This window comes from Anthonomus grandis, chromosome 6 (assembly GCF_022605725.1).
Source record: "Anthonomus grandis grandis chromosome 6, icAntGran1.3, whole genome shotgun sequence".
Lineage (NCBI taxonomy): Eukaryota > Metazoa > Arthropoda > Insecta > Coleoptera > Curculionidae > Anthonomus > Anthonomus grandis.
In genome coordinates this window covers 16,872,243-16,882,099 of record NC_065551.1, presented here as the reverse complement: position 1 = coordinate 16,882,099, position 9,857 = coordinate 16,872,243, and the positions used below count along the sequence as shown (strand labels likewise).

General features: G+C 32.5%; 1 protein-coding gene and 1 long non-coding RNA gene across 3 annotated transcripts in view; both read left to right on the top strand.

Annotated features, from left to right (window-relative positions):
* The window catches only part of LOC126738060 (synaptotagmin-15-like), a 196,081-nt gene that overhangs the window by 138,522 nt on the left and 47,702 nt on the right, over nucleotides 1-9,857 (top strand). The window lies entirely within an intron of this gene.
* Nucleotides 2-1,194, top strand: LOC126738061 (uncharacterized). The gene is made up of 3 exons (XR_007661209.1): nucleotides 2-139; nucleotides 190-281; nucleotides 348-1,194. It is a non-coding gene; the product is annotated as an uncharacterized LOC126738061 (long non-coding RNA).

The following is a 9,857-nucleotide window of genomic DNA, read 5'->3' as shown; positions in this document are numbered from 1 at the left end:
CAATATTTTTACTAAAACTGTTTTTATTTAAGGCCGGTCTTAAAAAAACATGAAAGTCATGCACAATTATTTATTGAAATCACGTTATCTTTAATGCTTAGTTTGGCCATTTACAATCTTGTACTAGCTGAAGCCAAAGGTAAATTATTCATTAAAATATCTACGAACTTTCACAAAAACAATTTTTAGGTCATGTGTAGACTGTATATATTACTCATAGGAATTGAAAATTGTGGTCTTATTTAAGTATATCTACCAAACAAACATAAGAAGATATCAACGTATGCATTTATTTTATTAATCATATATTTCCAGAATATTATACCTCTATTATATCTATTCTACAGAACTGGATGCAATGTTCGTTCTTCACCAAGAAGGGAGCCATAATATCAATGATCTTCTGTTCAGACCAAAACTAATTATTCTTAACACACTTAATATTTTCTTAATATTTCACCCGTGAAATATATTAGAGATTTTATGATCCTAGAAAAAGACTATAGAACAAGGAGGATTAATATAGTGCTAGCGAGCCTAAAACAAACGGGAAAATAGACAGAAAATTAGTGAGTATAAACCTCAGAAGAGAAATTGAAATATAATGTAAGTTTAAACAGGATGAATAGATGAACAATTGAAAACTAAATCAAAAGAGTGAATTTATAAGAATAAAAGTATAGAATAATAATAGTAATGGAAGATGATTTAATGTATAAATTGTTTAAACAAATAACAGTCCAAACCCTTACATGGGCAGCTTGCAAAAGAGATAAAAAGAGAAACAATAAACGGAACCCAGATGTGGACGTGGCTGCCATACGCAAATATAAATACAGAAACAGGGGCATGATAACGGCATGCCAATATCAAGTTATCGCAGTAAACTATATGACAAACTATAAAAATATTATCGTGCTTTCACTGAAAACATACATCAATCATTACAGGCTCTCAAAAAAACTTGAACTGGCATAAGACAGTAGTAAAACATCTTCATTGGAACATCAGTAAACACTACAATATATGTGAGAAATGGTACCAGCAGAAGTTACCATACCATTATGAGACACACAGATACTTCACACGGATAAAACAAACATGATAAACAAACCACACATAGTGATTAATCAGAATAAAAAGAAACAATACCTTTTGAACGATGTAGCAGTTGCCATTCAAATATAACATAACGCAGAAAGAAGCAGAAAAATAACAATACCTTCAAAAAGAGATACATAGAATACGGTATATGCTCACCACTACAAAAGTAACTTTAAAGCTGAACGGTATACAATCGGCGATATTACTTAAAAACAAAACTTTAGCCTGAGCGTTATAAGGGAAGTAATAATAATAATAATAATAATAATAATAATAATAATAATCCATCATCATATAATATTAATAAAATTAACGCTGATCTTTTAGCATTATACTCAACGGAGAGTCTCCTAGGAATGGGCTAGGATGAGACTAAGGGCGTTGATTGATAATATGGGTATAATATAATAATATTCAATCTAATATTCAATCAACGCTAAGGGGTTTACTGGAGCTATACAGGACTAGGTAATAGCGACTAAAAACTATCGCAAGATGAAATATACTGAAACTGATATAAACAGTGCTTTAATTTCGAAACGAACCACCCTAAAAAAACACGTCAATTTAGATATACAGAGGGACGTTTAATTTTATATTGGACAAAGTTCTGTCCACCTTTTTGTAATATCTACAAATAGACTGGTCGAAAAACATTTTCTGAAGGAACTAAAAAATCTAAACTTAGAAAACAGAGCAACAGTCTAACATCTATAAATAGGAACTGCCAAACGGCGGATTACCTGTAAGAGAAAATTAAAATTAGTATAAAAAGTTGAAAATTATTATAAAAACCTGGAAATGAAAGAATCCGTGTGGAAGATAAGCAAAATGTCTACAGTAATTGTTCAGCGAATCATCTGAAATCACATAAACCTCGGGCCACTTACTAAAGTAATCCATCGCAATAAGAGCATATCGATTTCCGGAGCTACTAGTAGGTCAGGTAGAAAAGGTACTGCTACGCCTATAGCAATTCGTTCAAAGGGTGCACCAACAAGATACTGCATCATTTTTTCTCTGGTCCGGGTTCTTGCTTGCTACAGAAGATGCGCAGACGCAATTCGTTATGCACAATGCGTGATTCGTCGAGTTCGTTATAGTTCGTGTAATTGACGAACGTGACTCTATGCAGCATTGCATTTTACAGTCTGGCCTCGGCACGTCGAGAAGATCCCTCGGCAGCTAGTACCTCGTCCCTGGGTGGGCTCTTGTCGTGTGAGAGTGTCACGAGTGGATTGTCGTGTGTTATCGCTCTTGTATATTGTCTCTTAAGATGATTCGAATACAGTTTGTACTGTTAATATAATCTTATTAAGTAAGAAGTTATATAAACGGAAAAAATGCAGATTATGGAGTCTTCATCATTATTCAAACATAGAGATAGGTACATTGTACCCAGGTTACATTATAATATACTTAGTAATATTGGCTCAGAATCGCGAAGATCGAGGTGTATTTATTAATTATTGTTCTTTGTATATGAGGCGTTAGAAAATAAGACCTCTAAGTCTATCTTCGGACAAACCATTGCCAATATGAGCAAAACCTGTGCCCTATGTTATTGTTAGCGACAACGCATTCCCTTACCTCATGATAAATAAAAAATTACCTCATGGTTCCATATGGTGGAAATCATGACAATAATATACCAGAGCGTATATAAAACTATAGACTTTCTAGAGCCCGCAGGATAATTGGAAATTTATTTGGAATTACGTTTACAGTATTTCGAGTTTTACGAAAACTCATATTAAATCAAGCTCGATTAATTACGATTGATACTTCTGTATTGCTACATAATTTTATAATAAGCAGAAACTCGAGATATGATATGTACAACACACCTCCGGGTACATTTGATAGAAAAGAAAATGGTACAATTTTCAGTGGTTCTTGGAGAAATGAAATACAAACACAATTATCACTTTTTTCACTACAAAGAAGGGACAGAAGAACATACTTAGACGTGAAGAAAATTCGCGACGAATTTTCTGAATACTTCGTTACAAACAGCAAAGTTTCGTGGCAGGACAAGATAAAGTTTTTATTCTTATAAACATCTTTCATAAATTTATTGAGCGCTTCATAAGCAAACCAGTTTGATTGTAAGCATTGCTTGTTCCGGCTCCTAACTATTCTTTACTTTCCGACAACAGTTTCTATAACTTTGCAATAAGTGACCATACTTCTTTATGATTTCTTCGGGAGTCACTCCAAACTTTTCTCCCAACGACTTAAGGCATTACTTCTTTTATTACTATTTTTCTTGTATTTATCTTTCGGGTCCCACAAATGACGTCGATGTTTGATTTCATAAATCTACAACGCATTTTTCACACCACTAGAATTCTCCGGCCATTGCTGTTAATTTTTAATTATTCACGAACTCTTTAAAAACGTCAATTAAATTATAAACCATATGTACCCTTAACCTATAATACAAAATAATAATGGCCTTGTGCAGACGAATTAACGCGCATTGTCTGTATCGGCATCTGAATTTTAAAGAATCAGAAGTTCGTGGTGATTCGCAGCCTTTGATTTCGTCGATTCACTGCGAAACGAGCGAACTCGGTTTACGAGTCGATTTTCAACGAACCTATACGCGATGCGCGAATTAACGAATCTTACATAACGAATCGCGACTGTCCATCGTCTGTAGTGAGCTTAATACTTATATTTTGCTCTCCATATTTCGTGCTTTTCCTGTATAGTATTAGCGTTGATTGAATATTTGAGAAATATTCAATCAACGGTATTAGTATTAAAAGGATATTTTGAGTGCGTTTTTTTATTAATAATAAAATTAAAAACTTCCTTTTTGGCGAAAAATGATAAAAAAGTTTGAAGTGGCTCACATATATTGGGAAAAAGGAAATTGGAATAATTCCTTTCCAAAGACGATAAACAGTATCTATTGAGTATTAGATACCATAATTAAGCTTTTTCTCTTAATTTTTTTTTGTGAAATATTAATAAAAATGTCTCATTAAGTATATTGTTATAACCTGGAAAATTTTTCGCTTATTCGAACCAGAAAACGCTGCAAAAATAGTGTCCGGTTTATAAAAACCGAGAACGCAGCATATCTCGTTTGCCAGAACCCTATTTATAGTCCGCGTCCGCTGTTATTTAATCGATATTATGCCCGTATCTCCTGGAATTTCAAAGGAATTTTAATAATTTTTTGTCCAGATAAAATAATAAAGAATAAAAAAATTTGTTTCCAAAAACATTTCAAAGTTTCAATTAAGCCGGTAAATGAAACACAGATAAGACACTGAAGCAACATAGACGCCGCTTGTTAGTGTTTGTGGTAGTCATATCCAGTTATAAGAGTCTATTTAGGTATTAACAATATTTAGGTATTAAAGGTGTAGAATGTGTATTAGGAATGACGGCAGGCAATTTGAGCATTTGTTGTGATTATTTCTGTTACTTAACTTAATGTGATTGAGTATAATTCACTATGTGCTAAAAAAAGTATATAATCTAGCAAGTATCTTACCATTTTGAGATGTAGATTAGATACGCTAACTTTTAAAATCACTTGCCAAACAGTGAAGTAATTTTCTTTTCCAGGGCAAATAGTTAAAGTTGAGTGGTTAAAAGACACAATTTTTAGCAGAAGTTGAGCAAAAATTTGATAATATCTTAAAAATGTGAACAGTTGTGTTTGAGTTTAGTTTTGTAATTTATCATGGTTATATTAACAAAAAATTGTTAAGAAATTCAAAAATGTGTAACCACAGTACTAAAAAGTTCAACAGGGGGTGTCAATTTTTTCGGTTTTCTATAAATGCCTATAATTTTAAAAGTACTCAAGATAGATTGTTTTAGATATTTTTTTAAAATCCCTAAGCACATGGTCTATTGCATGCTTTCGGCTTATCGTTGATTTTTGCTACATCTTTTTTAGTTTATGTATTTTTTAATTGTCAACTTGAAAAGCTTGCTTCATGTACTCCATTGATACAAAATAATAATTTTTTGTCTAGATATTAAAAATGAATACCTGAAGCGAATTATGGTGATCCCAAACCTGAAATGAAAATTAATAAAGCTCTACAATCGAAAGTTTATTTGTTCAACCATCTGAAATCGGTTTAGATTTTTATTATTTAGTACGTAAAAAAGTTTTATCCAAATCCTTTGGGAGTCTTGGGATTTAGAGCCTTTTTTCTTTTTGGTTTGAGGTTTGGAATCACCATAATTCGATTCGAGTATTTATTTTTAATATCTGGACAAAAAAATATTAAAATCGCTTGAGAATTTCAAGAGATAAGGGCAATATATTGATTAATTAATAATAATATTTGATTAAAATAAATCAATATTAATAATAATTGATTAAAATAAGGCCCGTTGTCCGATCGATATGCCGAATCGAGAACGCAGCTTGTTTCTTTTGCGTCCAATTTATTTATAGTCCGTCCCCGCTGTTATTTAATCGATGTAATGACCATATCTCCTGGAATTCCCAATGAATTTTAATAATTTGTTATCTACATATTAACAATGAAGAACTTAATCGATTTATGGTGGTTACAAACCTCTATAAACTAAGATTTTTTTGCGAAAATTAAATAAAAAAGTCAAACGTTGATGAAATGAAAAAGGCCAACGGATTTAAATAGGTTTTCTATAATATATAATAAATATCTAAACCAATTTGAGATTAATGCAAATCTCTCTTTTCTGGTGCGAAAGTTTTTTGGCAAAAATGTATTGAATAGTTAGATGTTAAACAATATGAACGGCTATAACTCCCAAAGAAAAAGTTTTATCCATATCCTTTGAGAATTTTGGTAGTTATCGCCGTTTATATTTTTTAGCATCTAACGACTAAAAACTTCGTTTATAGAGGTCTTTAGGCATTGTAACGAAGTTACAAGTTTTATTTTTATTTTATAGAAATATGGGTTAGCCCAGGAAGTAGATAGTTTTAAACCCTTGGCATTTAATTCCTGAATGTATTATTTACATAAAAGTGATGTGTTAAGAAAGTGATGTTTTAGTTGACTTGTAAATATAAACATACATAGATTAAACCACTTATATAAGAGGTTTCTAGATCGGATAGTATCCAGTATAGGATAGTGGTCTTGTCAACTTTAAGAATCTCCCACTTTGCAATATTTTAAAATTTGAGCAGAAAGAATAGATTAAGAGAAAAAAAATTGCGGATTATCCACATAGGACGCTAAAAAATAATATTTAATTCCTTTAAAATATGATAAAATAGGGGTCTATAGCCACGAACTTAATAAATATACCTGGACTGCGAATTCAATGAAAAGTAAATGACCCCTACTAGGTGGCCGCTATTTTGCGTGATTGTGTGCTTTCGATGTTGGTCACTCTGACAAATTTCAGTTGTGCCAATTGTAGGGAAACAAAACAATTAAAGTTTTTGGTAGGTTATGTTTACAAAACAAAATAGAAAGTTACATTTAGTTAAGAATTTAAGATAGTTGCGTGAGATCCGAGATTTGTAATGTATTTCTTTACGAATTTCATGTATGAAAGAAAGTAATCCTCATCTAAAATGGAACAAAGTTTGAATTAATGTCCGATAGATGCATGCACTTTTAAATATTTGTTTTCTTATTCTGATAATCTTGAATCTTATAAATCCTAATACCATGAAAATTATATAATTAAATTTTTGATTGTCTTTATTTAACAACTTTAGTTAAAAACACTTTTTTTTCTATTTTTACTTTACGACTTTTACTTGCCTTCTATGTACAGTGTTTCCACATTAATAGATACAACTATCTATAAAAATCAAAATATAGATAAGTTTATGGGGGTTTGTAAGCAAGGATTTATACAGTAAAAATAAACAACTCTATATAATATTCATTATTCTATGATAAACAACACAGGCAGAAAATTCACAATAATTCGGTTTTGAGAAACAGTGAACTAAATACGTTTAAATAATGATGCTGATATCCACGTATTAAATAAGGAGAAAGCTATAGCGCGTGATGCAGACGATAGATCCAAGCGTGTCGTTTACAAACCGCTAAAAACTAGGCAATCCGCTATACCCACAATTGAAAATATTATTCAGAATCAGTCATATCGAGTCTTGATTTAAGATCCCAATGATGGTTAAAAATAATGTCAATGAAAAAAATTAATTTAGTTCGTGACAGGTCACACGTCAAACGTAAGAGTCAACCTTATTACCGTTATTTAATATATTTTTGTTGGCAACACTGAAAATGTTCAGAGTGACCAACATCAAAAGGACACCACCATAAAAATGGCGGCCACCAGGCAGCGGTCATTTTTGGGGTATTGTGGTCATATGCATTAGCAGTTCAGGTATATTTATTAAGTTTGTGACTATAGCCTATTTGATCGAAATTCGTTATTGATATTTACATTGTCAAATTTTCGACACATGGACTCGCAGTTGCCAAATTGCGTATATTTTCTATAATTCTAATTATAAAAATAATTATTGTGCTAAAGCTCAACGGCAAGAATTAGAAACAAACACATCTAAAAACTACTAAGTGTATCCTATATAAGAAAAGAAAACACGAAAGTTGTCTGAATCTATCTGCCAAAATGATAGCAGTGCTTTTACATTATAATAGTGAACGGGTTTCACTATTTGTATAGAAGCTAATACCCAGCCCTGAAAAATTCATACCTTATTCTGCAGAGATTCGTAGCCTACATATTTTCTAACATTTTGAGATTCTGTTCATATGAAAAAGTATATAGAAGGCTCGTAAATAACGTTCTAAACAATTTATCCCAACCCCTCGCAAATGTAGGGCACACGAGCCCAACATACTAAAAAATTCATATGGACGTAATAAAAAATTCTTTAATCAAGGAACATGTATAGCGACGCTATCACCTCTAACTGTCACGTTAAACGATAAATACGTCAATCAAAAAGAATAATAAGGGAATTTTGTTTTCGTTGCTTATATAAAAAATATATTTTATTTAGTGAATTTTGAATAAACTATCCCATATCTCTTATTATTTTATTCATTTTATTATATTATTAATTCGGACCGAAATCTAAAAATAAACAAAACAATAAATATAATACCTACATTATGGGTGTCTTCAGTATGTTTACATGAAAATAACGGACCAAGTTACTGTGATACTTAAGTAGTTACTAAGATATTTTTATGTGCAATCTCATTAAAATTAATAGGTTCTCCTAAAACTATAAAATGCTTCATTGCAAAAAAATTTAAAGAAATAAAACTAGTTAGACATAGTTGAAATTTAAATCTCTGCTGTCCGTCTCATACTCCTCATAAGTTCACTCTCGTCACCATTAAGCCATGAAGTAGGTGCAATAAATTTTCGAAAACGAGGTTATATCTGCTAACAGCCGACCTGACAGTTCTGGGTTATTTTTAAATTAGTTTGGTTTGGCAATTCATCATGAACAGACTCACGCCGGAGCAACGTTTCCAAATTGTTTAATTTATTTTGAAAGACATGGTTCTATTCGAGAAACACATCGGGCATTACGTGAGTTTTATGGTGCTCATAATCGTCCTTCAGAGAGATTATTTCCAGAAACTGTTGATCGTTTTCGCAATACTTTTACTCTAGTCGACAATACGCATTCCGTAAGACGCCGTACAGTGCGCACGCAACAAGCGATAGCTGCTGTGCAGCATAGTGTTGATAATGATCCAAATGTGTCAATTCGTCGTCGTTCTCAACAAGTGAACTTATGTCCATCCACTTTATGGAAAATTTTGCGCAAAGATCTCGGATTGCGAGCATATAAAATTCAACTTGTCCAGGAGTTGAAACCCCAAGATGATCTTTTGCGCCGTACATTAGCTGAATGGGCGGAAGGAAAGATTGCTGTTGATCCACGATTTCATATAAATATTTTGTTCAGTGATGAAGCACACTTTTGGTTAAATGGCTATGTAAACAAGCAGAAAGAATTGCCGAATTTGGAGGGATGAGAATCCACGTGCTTTTGGCGAAAAACCGTTACATCCAGAAAAACTAACCTTTGGTGCGCTTTATGGGCCGGTGGAATCATTGGTCCTTTTGTCTTCAGAAATGCTGATGGTTAGAACGTTACAGTAAACGGTGAGTGATACAGAAACATGATAACCAACTTTTTTGAGCCTCAATTGGAAACCGTTGCAGGCGTTGCAGAAATGTGGTATCAGCAGGACGGTGCCACGTGCCATACAGCGCGCCAAATAATTAATTTACTGCAAGAGACATTCGAGCAACGAATAATTTCAAGGAATGGACCTGTAAACTGGCCAGCTCGTTCGTGCGACTTGACGCCATTAGATTATTTTCTTTGCGGCTATGTTAAGTCGCATGCCTACGCTGATAAACCCGAAACACTTGAGCACTTGTAAGCCAACATACGACGCGTGATTGCCGAAATACAGCCTGCAGTACTGGAAAAAATGTGTGAAAATTGGACCTCTAGATTACGCCACGTACGTGCCAGCCATGGGGCTCACATGCCCGAAATCATTTTTAAATATTAATGCCAAAAAAAATTATTTAATATAAAAGCAAATTCGTTCATATCAATAAAATATTTTGTGTTTAATTTCAATTTAAAGTTCTCCGCCTCTAAAAAAAATACCTTTTATTTACAATTCACGTATAACATCACTTTTTTTAACACATCACTTTTATGTAAATGATTGTTTGAATAATTCATTCTGGAATTAAATGTAACGGCTTAAAGCTATCAACTTGGGCTAATC